Source organism: Dendropsophus ebraccatus, chromosome 7 (assembly GCF_027789765.1).
Source record: "Dendropsophus ebraccatus isolate aDenEbr1 chromosome 7, aDenEbr1.pat, whole genome shotgun sequence".
NCBI lineage: Eukaryota > Metazoa > Chordata > Amphibia > Anura > Hylidae > Dendropsophus > Dendropsophus ebraccatus.
Genome location: NC_091460.1, coordinates 114,553,908 through 114,568,063, shown reverse-complemented (window position 1 = coordinate 114,568,063; position 14,156 = coordinate 114,553,908).

Sequence of the window (14,156 nt, the reverse complement as noted above, 5' to 3'; positions counted from 1 at the left end):
ATTTAAAAAAGGACAATATGTTCAGTTAACTTCAATAGGGCAATTTCTATTATTGAAATTACGACCATAATTTTTCTCAAAATTTGCAGACATATTTTTGTCCAGAGTTTACATCATGTGAACATACCCTTAAAGTGAATGTGTCTTAGACCAATAATTAGTCCTTCCCTGAAAAGTAATGGCCTAGAGACTGTAGAAAAAGTGTGTGAAAAAAGAAAATTGCTGTATTGTTTTACCCTTTTGGGCCATTCCATCCAAACTGAACCTTTTGTAACACCTAGTTAAACTTTTTTTTAAACAGCTAATAAAAAAAAATTCAATTTAACCACAAAATGTATAAATATACATTAAAGGGGTACTCCCCCCAAGAGCTTAAAAAAATGAAATGCTCCCAAACCCAGCTGGTCTTACTCACCAAGTCCCCCTGAGTATTTTGAGACGTCTCCCTTTCTAGCCTTTCTAGCTACTGCCGTTCCTGAGTTACAAGTTTTTCTAAAAGCCGATCTATATCCAAGATAGGAAACTACATTTCCCATCATGCAATGCTTCTGCCTGATGATGGTGAAGTAGCAGAGCTGAGACAATGAAGGAGATGATGACAGTGTAGCAGAGCTGAGATGGCGGTGTCGGTGTAGCAAAGCTGAGATGGCGGTGTCGGTGTAGCAAAGCTGAGTTGAAAGTGACGATGTAGCAGAGCTGAGATGGCGGTGACTGTGTAGCAGAGCTGAGATGGCGGTAACTGTGTGGCAGAGCTGAGATGGGGGACGGTGTAGCAGAGCTGAGATGGCGGTGTCGGTGTAGCAGAGCTGAGATGGGGGGACGGTGTAGCAGAGCTGAGATGTCGGTGTAGCAGAGCTGAGGAGCTGAGATGGCGGTGTCGGGGTAGCAAAGCTGAGTTGGAAGTGACGGCGTAGTAGAGCTGAGTTGGCGGTGACGGCATAGCAGAGCTGAGTTGGCGGTGACGGCGTAGCAGAGCTAAGTTGGGGGAAATTGTAGCAGAGCTGAGTTGGGGATGCCGGTGTAGCAGAGCTGAGTTGGGGGTGACGGCGTAGCAGAGCTGAGTTGGCGGTGACGGCGTAGCAGAGCTGAGTTGGCGGTGACGGCGTAGCAGAGCTGAGTTGGCGGTGACGGCGTAGCAGAGCTGAGTTGGCGGTGACGGCGTAGCAGAGCTGAGTTGGCGGTGACGGCGTAGCAGAGCTGAGTTGGCGGTGACGGCGTAGCAGAGCTGAGTTGGCGGTGACGGCGTAGCAGAGCCGAGTTGCGAGGGGCGGAGCTTGTCGCGGGGCGATCTCGGGGGCGGAGCTTGCCGCGGGCGATTGCGGGGGGGGGGGGGGGGGGCGGAGCTTGCCGCGGGCGATCGCGGGGGGGGCGGAGCTTGCCGCGGGTGATCGCGGGGGCGGAGCTAGTCGCGGGCGATCGCGGGGGGGGCGGAGATTGCCGCGGGCGGGTGAGTGAGGGATGCCACGGGTGAGTGAGGAATGCCACGGGTGAGTGAGGGATGCCACGGGTGATGGGGGGGGGGCTGTGTGCTGCGGGTGCCGGGAGGCTCTGGACACAGCGGGTGAGCTCTGGGCCGGGGGTGACCGGGTGGCTGCTGTTAGCTGCGCTGATCACTGTCTCCCTCTGTAACAGCAGCCACCGCATCAGTGTTCTCAGTCACTTCACTGTGCTGGGACTGAGGACACGTGATGCCGACACGGAGGGTGGGGGCCAGGAGCAGGGAGCGTGTGTCGGTGTGGACTGAGGTCTGATGATTCTATGCAATCGGTGGGGGTGAATGCAGCTGGATAACAGCAAAACTGTGCAAAATCCGTAATAACTTTATATGGGAAAGATGGAAAGCTACGGGTGGGCAGCGTATTAATGCAAAAATAATTTTGGGGGGAATACCCCTTTAAAACTCTTAGGGGGAGATTTATCAAAGGGTGTAAAATTTAGACTGGTGCAAACTGCCCATAGCAACCAATCACAGCTCAGCTGTCCTTTCAGCACTGCGTAAAGCTGAGCTGTGATTGGTTGCTGTGGATAGTTTGCACCAGTCTAAATTTTACACCCTTTGATAAATCTCCCCCTTAATGTATATTTATAACTTGTGTTTAAATTGCAGTTTTACTAGGTTTAACTAGGTGTTACGGGTGTTATGAAAGGTTCAGTTTGGATGGAATGGCCCTTTTTTTTTTTTTATTTCTTTTTCATGGCATATAGAGATACACGGACCTGACTCATAAACATATATGCAATGGATTTTTTATTCTGAAAATGTTGCCTGGAAAATAAATTTGATTTTATTATGAAAAAATTCTAAAGTTTTCTGATGGTTTTCAGTCATCTTCAGGCATTTGGACCATTTTCTGTTGTGTTTTTAGACCTTTTTTTGGACCAAAAATATGGTCTGTTTTTCTGCATCTATAAAATTTGAGGAGAGGTTAGGGAATTAAAACACATAGGGTCGAATTTATCATTATGTTTGCACTCAAGAAATGCCAGTCTTAGCAAATTACTCTTTAGAAGTATTATTCCCCACTCCGATTATAATCTGGCTTGAAGGTTACTCCACTTCCTGGTTTCCACAGTGACTGGCTCCTTCACTGTGGTCCTAGCCGAAACCTTGCTGCGAGCTGCATTACATACTTGCAGCGGTCTGAAAGCGGTGCAGCGGCTCTGAAAGACCGCTGCGAGTATGTAGTACTGGGACCTGCCAGGACCTTGACTCGTAGCAGATCTCGCTGCAAAACTCGCAGCAAGATTTGGCTGCGAGTCTGTATGTGTAAACAGACCCTAAAGGGAAACTATCAGAAACTTAGAAGCATCTAACCTGCTAATATGTCCCTCTATAGCACGGGGCCTGAGGATGAAGGAAAGTTTCTTACCTTCATCCTTGGTGCGGTTTCCGTGCTTTTAGGGGTTTAATCTTTCTGCTCATTAGGCATTTTGGTGCAATGGGGGCCCCAGTGCACCGATGTGCCCCAGCTGGCTCTGCTGATATTCATTAAGAGGGACAGGCCAGCCAGGAACGGAACAATGCATTGGTTGGTAGTCCCGCCCCCAGTGCACCGATCCTCCCCAGCTGGCTCTGCTGATATTTATTAGGAAGGACGGGCCAGCCAGGGGCATAACAATGCATTGGGTGGTAGTCCCTCCCCCAGTGTAATAAAAACACCTAATTACATAAAGATTAAGCACCTAATATCACAGAAACAGCACCAAGAATGAAGGTAAGAGACAATACACAATAAGGACATGTCAGCAGGTTAGATTCTTCTTACCTTCTGAGAGTTTCCCTTTAAAACTGGTAATATAAAGGTTTCTTATATCAATCATCTGTCTATGAAACGCCTCACATCTGTATTTAGGATCCTGTAAATATATTTTAAATATTTCGAGCTCTTGACCTTTTGGTATTAATAGCGTCTTAAGTACAGTTACCTGCTTACTGACACGATTTACCTCACATGGATAAACACATATTAAGACTGTGACCTATTTTTTTTGAGCAGCGCCTCACCAGACAGGTTAATATGCATGGTAATGGTAACTGCTGTAATCTCCTTCTCCATCACTGAATGCACATGTCTAGCAACTGGAAACGTAAAAATAATTTACATTTATATTACGTGAACTTTGAATGCTGAAATAATATACTGGATGGCTGTGCAGACACCTTTGGGTCACACAAATAAAGGAGCAGATGTGATATAGTGTATGTGCTCCCTAAACCAGAAGAACAAAGGGGAAAAGAACTTCATAGAACAATAACATTTAAGGGGGGGGATCTTTAAATTAACTGGTTGTAGAAAGTTATATAGATTTGTAATTTGTGTCTATTAAAAAAATCTCCGGTCTTTCAGTACCTATCAGCTGCTGTATGTCCTGCAAGAAGTGGTGTATTCTTTCCAGCCTGAAGACCAAGAGAGGGTTTTTTTATGAGGATTTGCTACTGCTCTGGGCAGTTGCTGTCACGGACAGAGGTGGCAACAGAGAGCATTGTGTCAGACTGGAAACAATATACCACTCCCTGCAGGACAGACAGCAGCTGATAAGTAATGGAAGACTTGAGATTTTTTTATATATGTTAATTAGAAATCTATATAACTTTCTGACACCATTTTATTTAAAAGAAGAAAAAAAAAAAAAAAAAAAAAAAAAAAATCGCTGGGGTACCCTTTAATTGATAACGGAGTAGTAGCTGCCTCGCTCACCTTAAGCTTATGTTCAGAATAATGTCAAGGAAGGTGTTGAGGTGGGACCTGTAACTGTGGCACCTGTAACTGGTGTATATATATATATATATATATATATATATATATATATATATATATATATATATATATTTTAACACACCAGGCTTACAGGAACACAATTTTCTGGGGTAAAAGGCAGGACAGTCATCCAGTCCACTTGGCACACCAACACGGAATACTCAGGACACAGCAGTATGTTTAAACTGGCTTCCTTGCCAGTTTTATTGTGCAAGTTGCTTATATACAAACACAAATCATAAACAGAAATTTCTAGCCTTGTCCAGGCGCTAACTAAACAGAAATACAGTCCCTAACTACAGGACCAAACTGAGCGAGCCTCAGCCCAGCCAAACACAATAAAGCAACCTGTATACTTGCGTTTTTCAGCAATGTCTCTCTGGGAGATCCAGTTTGTCTCCCTCCCCAGGCTGATGGTGCATTTACACAGACAGATTTATCTGACAGATCTTGGAAGCCAAAACCAGAAACAGACTATAAACAGAGAATGGGTTATAAAGGAAACATTGAGATTTCTCCTCTTTTCTAATCCATTCCTGGCTTTGGCTTAAAAAATCTATCAGATAAATCTGTCTGTGTAAACGCAGCATAAGAGACCCAGTGAACTGCACAGCCTGGCTCTAAAACATACCTAACCAGGTGCACCCAATCAAGACATAGGTAAGAGCTCTAGAAATTAACCCTTCCCAGATAGCTATCCTCTGCATATGCTAGGAACCTGGGAGACACATAGATGCCATTAATAACTTGACCCTGTAATATACCACATGCCCCCCCTCCTTTGCGTAAACCTATAGGGTTGAGCACTGTGGTTCATCAAACAATAATTGCGAGATAAACCATCCACATTAGCTTGGAGGCTACCAGGCCTGTGCTGGACGGTAAACCTATAGGGTTGGAGGGCAAGAAACCACTGGGTCACTCTGCTATTCTTTTCTTTGTTATTTTGCATCCACCTCAGGGGGGCATGATCGGTGATAAGGTGGAACTCTCTCCCAAGCAAATAGTATCTGAGGGAGTCAAGGGCCCACTTGATTGCCAAAGCCTCTTTCTCTACAGTGGCATATCTCTTCTCATGGTCGTTTAGTTTACGACTGATAAATAATACTGGGTGTTCTTCCCCATCAACTATTTGTGATAATACTGCCCCTAGGCCTGTATCTGAGGCATCCGTTTGTACTGTAAAGGGCTTCTGAAAATTGGGGCAGATCAATACTGGTTGGGAACACAGGGCTTGCTTTAGAGCCTGAAACGCTGCCTCTGCCTCCGGTGTCCATTTAACCATCAGAGTTCTTCCCTTTTGTAAGGTCTGTTAAGGGAGCTGCAATGGATGCAAAATTAGGAATAAATCTCCTGTAGTACCCAGCAATTCCCCAAAAAGCCCTTACCTGTTTTTTATTCAATGGTCTAGGCCATTGTTGTATGGCTTCTGTTTTATTTAGTTGAGGTTTAATCACGCCCCGACCAATAATATAACCCAAATACTTTGCTTCTTCTAAGCCTATTGCACATTTTGGGGGATTTGCTGTTAAACCCGCCTGTCTTAGTGAGTCCACCACAGCTTGCACTTTCTGTAGGTGGGCCTCCCAATCAGCACTGTGTATCACAACATCATCCAAATATGCTGAAGCATACTGGGTATGGGATTTTAAAAACTTGTCTATCATACGCTGAAATGTTGCTGGAGCCCCATGCAGGCCATAAGGCAATATGGTGTACTGGTAGTGACCACTTGGTGCAGAAAAAGCAGTCTTCTCCTTGGCACTTTTTGTTAGTGGTATTTGCCAGTAACCTTTAGTTAGGTCAAGTGTGGATATGTAACGGGCATTACCCAGCTTCTCTGTAAGCTCGTCTACTCTTGGCATTGGGTAGGCATCAAATATAGAGACAGAGTTCAGTTTGCGGTAATCATTGCAAAACCTGATTGACCCATCAGCCTTAGGGATCAAAACTATTGGACTCGACCACTCACTTGTCGACTCTTTTATTACCCCCAAGTCCAATATTGTGTTAATTTCTTTTATAATTACATCACGCCTAGCTTCAGGAACACGATAAGGTTTTAATTTTACTTTAACACTAGGCTCGGTGACAATATCATGTTTTATTACATGTGTCAGTCCTGGAAGTTGTGAGAAAAAGTCTTTATTTCGCATTATGAACTCTCGTGCTTCCTGCGTCTGATGTGGGAATAAAGACTCTGCGATTCTCACCTTAGGTAAAAAACAAACCTGGGCTGGTTTTATAGGAAGATCTACCACCAAAGACTTTCTGTCTTTCCATGGTTTTATCAAATTAACATGGTAGATTTTTCTGGTTTTCACTTTCCAGGCTGGTGAACCTTATAGTTCACTTCACCCACTTTTCCAACAATGGTAAATGGTCCTTGCCACTTAGCAAGAAATTTGCTCTCTACAGTGGGAATTAGCACAAGTACACGGTCACCAGGATTAAAACTACGAAGCTTAGCACCCCTATTATAGATCTTACTTTGAACCTGCTGTGCTTGCTGCATGTGTTCCCGAACTAGAGGCATGACTGCTTTGATTCGGTCCTGAATCAAAGAGACATGCTCAATCAAGCTGCGATAAGGGGTGGATTGCTGCTCCCAGGTCTCTTTTGCCAAGTCTAGTAGACCTCTTGGGTGCCTACCATAAAGTAGTTCAAAAGGTGAAAAACCAGTTGAAGACTGTGGTAATTCCCTAATCGCAAACATTAGATATTGAAGCAGACAGTCCCAATCCCTTCCATCCCTATCCACCACTTTTCTCAGCATATTTTTGAGGGTTTTATTAAATCTTTCCACCAAACCATCAGTTTGTGGATGATAGACTGATGTACGGAGGTGTTTAATTCTAAAGAGTCGACATAATTCTTTGGTAACCTTGGACATAAATGGTGTGCCCTGATCAGTCAGGATCTCTTTAGGTATCCCCACTCTACTAAACACCTGTACCAACTCCCTTGCAATGGTTTTTGCAGCTGTATTCCGTAACGGTATAGCTTCTGGATATCTGGTGGCATAATCTAATATTACCAATATGTACTGTTGTCCTCGTGCCGATTTAACCATAGGGCCAACCAGATCCATAGCTATCCGTTCGAATGGCACTTCACCAATGGGTAAAGGTACCAAGGGGCTCCGGTAATTGGAGGAAGGGGCTGTGTACTAAAACTCTGGGCAAGAAGCACAGTAATCTTTAATCTCTGCTATATGCCCAGGCCAGAAAAAACGCTTTAGAATACGCTCTTTTGTTTTTTCCACACCAAGATGTCCACCCAATAGATGCCCATGTGCTAGATCTAAGACCGTTTTCCTAAATGGCTTAGGTACTACTAGTTGTTCCACTATATCCTCACCTTGTTTGTCTACCCGATACAGCAAGTCATTTTGTACAGCCATGTGAGGAAAACCAAGCGGGAGACCTGGGTACACCAGTTGGCCATTTATTTCCTTAACATTTTCCCTTGCTCGAATAAGAGTAGGGTCTTTCAACTGGGCAGGCTAAGGGTCCTATTCCACGGGCCGAGGAGGGCCCGATCAACGATGTAAACGAGCGGCGATCTGATAGATCGCCGCTCGTTTATTGGGCCTATTCCAAGGCCCGATGATCGTTGAGCGAGGGCTGCAAGGACATTGTTACCGATGTCCTTGCAGCCCTTGCAGTAATACATTACCTGTCAGGTCTTCTTCACCGCGCTTTCTTCATCCCCGGGTCCCGCGTGCTCTAACTTCAGAACGGCCGGTCAGCCGACAGGCCACACGCGGCGGTCCCGGCCTGTGATTGGCTGAGCGCTCCGTCAGCCGACCGGCCATTCTGAAGATAGAGCGCGCTGGACCCGGGGATGAAGACAGCGCGGAGAAGAAGACCTGACAGGTAATGTATGATGATGCTGCTGCTTGTCAAATCGTCGGTCGCCCGCCACGCACCGCTATTCAACCGTAGCGATGCGCGGTGGGGGAACGATGATTTTACGCATGGCCCTAAATGAACGATCAGCCAATAACACGATCATCGGCTGATCGTTCTCTCTATTTCACCGAACAATAATCGGCCGAATCGGGCCAAATAGGGCCGATCCGGCCGATTATCGTTACTGTGGAATAGGGCCCTAAGAGACCCAGTGAACAGCACAGCCTGGCTCTAAAACATACCTAGCCAGGTGCACCTAATCAAGACATAGGTAAGAGTTTTAGAAATTAACCCTTCCCAGATAGCTATCCTCTGCATATGCTAGGAACCTGGGAGACACATAGATCCCATTAATAACTTGACCCTGTAATATACCACATTATATATATATATACACACACACACACACACACACAGTGGTACCTTGGTTTAAGAGTAACTTGGATTAAGCATTTTGCAAGATAAGCTCACAGTTTTTCAGAATTGTAACTTGGTTTAAGAGCTTTGCTTTGGTTTAAGAGCTCCCTGTACTGGGTGGGAAGGGGAGGGAGGGGCATGGTCTGCATAGCGGGGTCTACAGCACTGTACTCTGACCCTGGAAGTCTCCCTCACCTTCTAAATCATAGCAGATCCCCTTCAGGCTGGGGCTTGCATCAGGGGACAGGAATGTGGGGGTAATCTCTTCACAGCTGTATCCCCTCTCTCCCCAGACAGAGAGCGCTGCGTGTATGTGCCCACATCTGCCCTGCTTATTCCTTTGTGCTCCCTGCAGTCTCTGTCAGTCCTTGTGTTTCCCATCCTATCCATTCCTGCTATAATGTTCCTGCACTCACACTCAGCTATACACACTGCTGCTATAATGTGCCTGCACTTACACTCAGCTATACACACTGCTGCTATAATGTGCCTGCACTTACACTCAGCTATACACACTGCTGCTATAATGTGCCTGCACTCACACTCAGCTATACACACTGCTGCTGTAATGTGCCTGCACTCACACTCAGCCATTCATACTGCTCAATAGAAACGTTTCTGTCACTGTCCTCCTGCATAGCTCTGTGGTTCTCACTTCCTAATTGGTCCATGCTGAACACACCCCTTCCCCACTGCTGTCATGCGACCACACAGACCTCTGACAGCAGCCCTGCTTCTCTATTCTAGCCTGTTGTACTACACTACTGCATTATGGGGATCTGCAGTTCCATCCTGTATCTACAAACTGCTACTATTTTTCAGTTTTCTGCCCTACTGTACAATATACTCCCCATGCTGATTGCTATACTGTACAGTAACTTATAATATCACATATTCAGCTGTTGTTAATATTTTGTTTCATCTGTTCTACTTGTTATTCAGAATTTAAAAAAAATGATTACTTTTGGGGTGTGGAACCAATTGTCTCCATTTCAGTGATTTCTTATGGGAAAATTTGCTTTGGTTTGAGAGTGGATTTGGATTACAAGCACGGTCCCAGAACGAATTATGCTCGTAATCCAAGGCAACACTAATATATATATATATATATATATATATATATATATATATATATATATATATATATATAGTACGTTTATGTTTAGACTTCATAAGGCAGCTTTACCTGCCAAAACATTGCTATTTTGTATAATGCGGGATTCAAAATAAAGCACTTTGGAACCAATCTGTTACCGTCTGTCTACGCTGTGACCTGCTCTTTCTATATAGTCGTTTTTGTAGGTTGGCTGATATCCACTAGTGGTTGCATATGGAGCAATGAGCCCTGATGCTGGCTTCTTCTCATTGTAACAGTATTTTACAATATCCAGTATACCTAACAAAATTTCATGGGAAGAACAATCCCCATCATTTGCTGCCCATGCCTAGTATTGCCTGGTTGTGATAGTCCAGTCTGAATGGTATAAACATATACTGTAGCCTAGTTTGTAAAGTTCTCATGATTTTTTTTACCATGTCATAAAATTCTGCATCTAGTCACTTAAAGTAATGTTCTCTGTGGGCTAGATGGCTCTTAAGGAAAAGTCTGTAGAGTATTTGTTTCAGAATCTTATATAATCCTAATCCATTACAGATCCTTTCAGTGTCTTAAGTGTCACGTGGGGTAACACAGCCGTACAGTTTTGTAAATAAACCAGCCTGTGCTTTGTCTATCCGTATACACAGTAACGGTTTAAAGGAGACATTGGGCACATTAATTATGATGATTTCAGGGTCCTACTGGTTTTATAACTTCAAGATACATAGACGACATTGTGTGGGACTGGATGCCGAGAAAAGAACAGTGTTGTACAAACCCTAAAGGTAGGTATATTATTATTATTATTTGTTAGTAGAGTTTTCTATTGTTTAGCATTTTATTATGTTTTTTTTTGTTTATATGTCATATATTTATTGCCTTTGGGGGAAAAAAAAATCAGAGTTTTCACTGGAAGCTCCTGAGCCCCAATGCTAATGCTAATGCCAATTAAGAGTGGCTGGCTAGCTATACATTGTTCTAGTTTCAGGGTGCGTTCACACCTACAGGATCCGCAGCAGATTTGATGGTGCAGATTTGATGCTGTGTTCAGTTAATTAAATGAAATCTGCTGCGGATCTGCTGCGAATCCGCAGCAGATCCTGTACGTGTGAACGCACACTCAGACAGTATAATTCACTTTCTTTTCAATGACTGGTTAATTGATCCCCCAAAATCTTGAACCAAAAATAATCAGGGGTGTAACAGTAGAGAGACGGATCTGTAGAGTTGACTGAAGGCCATGCTGTCACCAAAGACACCAGTTTAATGATTTAAACATGTTACACATGCGTTCACATGTACAGGATCTGCAGCAGATCTGCAGCAGATTTGATGGCGCAGATATGCAGCAGATTTGATGGCCCAGAATTGATTTGCTTTGAATATGCAGATTCAAATCTGCGCCATCAAATCTGCTGCAGATCCTGTACATGTGAACGCACCCTTAAACATTTTACACTGAAACCCAGGAGGCTCTGGTTTAAACATTGCTAACCATACAATTTTCTGATTTATATAACATTATCACATGCATGACTATACTCCGAGCATACGCATGGTAGGAAGTTTCTACTTTAAGATGCATACTCCCGAGCAGAACACAAAAGAATCCCGGAAGCTTTGGCACATGAATTTTATTATGACTGATAAATCACATAAGGTCTTGTTTTTTTTTTGTTTTGTTTTTTTATCTTATTATGATATGGTGGTTTATAATGTCATTAGTTAATAGGAAGCATCGGCCTCTAACTTACCAAATGTTCTTATGGGAAAATCCATTTATATGCAAGGCACAAAGTCATGGAACATAAATGTTGTTAGAAGTGAGAAACATGGCAATTTAGTGCCACCCTCAAATTAGCCACATACATCAATTGTGGTGACCAAACCCACTAAATTTGGCAGAGCTTAACATCTACTTCAGGGATCGGGAATAGAGATGAGCGAACCTGGAGCATGCTCGAGTCGATCCGAACCCAAACTTTTGGCATTTGATTAGCGGTGGCTGCTGAACTTGGATAAAGCCCTAAGGCTATGTGGAAAACATGGATATAGTCATTGGCTGTATCCATGTTTTCCAGACAACCTTAGAGCTTTATCCAAGTTCAGCAGCCCCCCCGCTAATCAAATACCGAACGTTCGGGTTCGGATCGACTCGAACCCGAACCCGGTTCACTCATCTCTGATGGGGAACTTTCTTCCCTCCAGCTGTTGCAAAACTACAATTCCCATCATGCATGATAGGAATTGTAGTTTTGCAACAGTTCTCCCAAATGGCAGATGTTGGAGATGAGAAGGATCAGGCCACTGGATTTCAAAATAACGATTCTTTTGTTCTGAAGAGAAAGAAACCACCACCCTCTCACTATTCCTAACACGTGTATGCTCTTCTAAGTGTGCATGTATTTGGCATGGTCAGGAGAAACGGCTGTCAGATTTTTAACTTTCTAACTTTTTTTTCTGCGAAAATTTAGGCATAAACGCCTGTATAACGGCAGACCGTTGTCCCAGACTGAAGTTGCATTTAAAGGTAGCTCTTTTAAAACCATCAAAGAAAATTTACTGTACCTCCATTATCAGAGCATTTTCTGTATAGTGACACATCTCTTGTACTTTTTTGCCAGGCGAAATTTTCCTTTATTGTGCAGAAGCCAAGGTTTACCAATGCTTAGTAGTTTTTTTGGAACATTTACAGCAATAATTATGATCATCATTAATAAATGAATGATTTGTAATGATTATTGCATCTTGTAACCTATCCTTAAAGCGACTCTGTCCCCACAATCTGTCCCCCCCAAACCACTTGTACCTTCGGATAGCTGCTTTTAATCCAAGATCTGTCCTGGGGGCCATTCGGCAGGTGATGCAGTTATTGTCCTAAAAAACTACTTTTAAAATGGCAGCCCTGTGCCAAACGACCGTGGCATGGAGTATCTGAGCTCTAACTTTGCACCACCCCTCCGTCCCTCCTCCCCACCCTCTTTCCTATTCCTCTGCAGTGAAAACTGCACAGGTGCATTAACGATCCAGCCCATGTGCTGTGCTGACACAGGGGATGAATAGTAGAAAATCTGCCTGGAGCATTCCTAATGATGAGGAGGGTGGAGAGGAGGGACAGAGAGGTTGTGCCAGCCTAATGCACACACACACTCTAGGCCACGGCCGTTTGGCACAGGGCTGCAAGTTTAAAAGTTGTTTATAAGGACAATAACTGCATCACCTGCCAAACGGACCGCAGGACAGATCTTCGATTTAAAGCAGCTATCTGAAGGTACAAGCGGTTTGCGCGGGGGGAGCGGGGGTGTAGATTGTGGGTGCAGAGTCGCTTTAAAGGGAAACAAACAGCAGGGTAGATGCATCTAACCTACTGTTATGTCCCTATAGTGTGTATTTTCCCTAGCAAATTAGGCAGTTTGGTACACTGAAATCCATACTTACCTGTGCCCTCACAGTGCAGGTTCACTGCTCCCGGTCACTCTCCAGTCTCTTGTAACTCCTGGTCCAATGATGTTATTACCCTACTCAGAAAAGCCTGGTTAGTGGGTCAGTTTCTGAAAAGGCTGGCTGATAGGGTAGTTCCTGCCGGGTTGTGACGACACAGGAACTGCAAGAGAACAGGGGACCAAAATAACATTTTGCCAGATTTTGTCATTTAACTCTCTGGATTTTCTTTAATGGGTGGTATAATAAGGGGACATTTTTTACAATGTCAGATGAAATGTTATGCCTTAAATCCAAGTAGTAGGTCATCGGTTTGGCTCAGTGGAAAGTCTTATATAATAATAAATAATAATAATTTTTATTTATATAGCGCCAACAGATTACGCAGCACTTTACAATTCTGGGGGTACATACATAGACAAAAAATAGACCTTACAGAGATATACATATAATTATCCATACATGAGGAGTAAGGTCCCTGCTCGCATGCATGAGCTTACATACTATTAGGAGGGGGTGCGAGACAAAATGGCAGAAGGGCAAAGTGCATCATTGTTCTTATGGTTCGGCCATCTTTATAAATAAGGTAGTGCAGGTAAGGGTGGGTGAACCTGTCACCAGCCAATGCCTGCATGCACAGGTCTAAGTGCTTAAATGCTTGGCGTGTGTGTATGTATGTGTGTGTGTGGGGGGGGGGGGGGGGGGGGTTGAGGGTAGCAGTCAAAATTAGGGAACCTGGTAAGCTTGCTTGAACAGATGAGTTTTGAGGGCACGTTTGAAGCTTTGTGTATTGGAGGTGAGTCTGACAGTCTTCGGTAATGGATTCCATAGAACTGGTGCAGCTCGGGTGAAGTTCTGGAAATGGGAGTGAGAGGTGCGGATCAAGGATGTTAGTGGTAAGTCATTAGAGGAGCGTAAGGCACGGGTAGGATGGTAGACAGAAATGAGGGAGGAGATATAGGGAACTATATCTATTTAAACATTTAAACCAGCAAGGGGAGCTGAGCTGAGCCTTGGAGGCCCAAT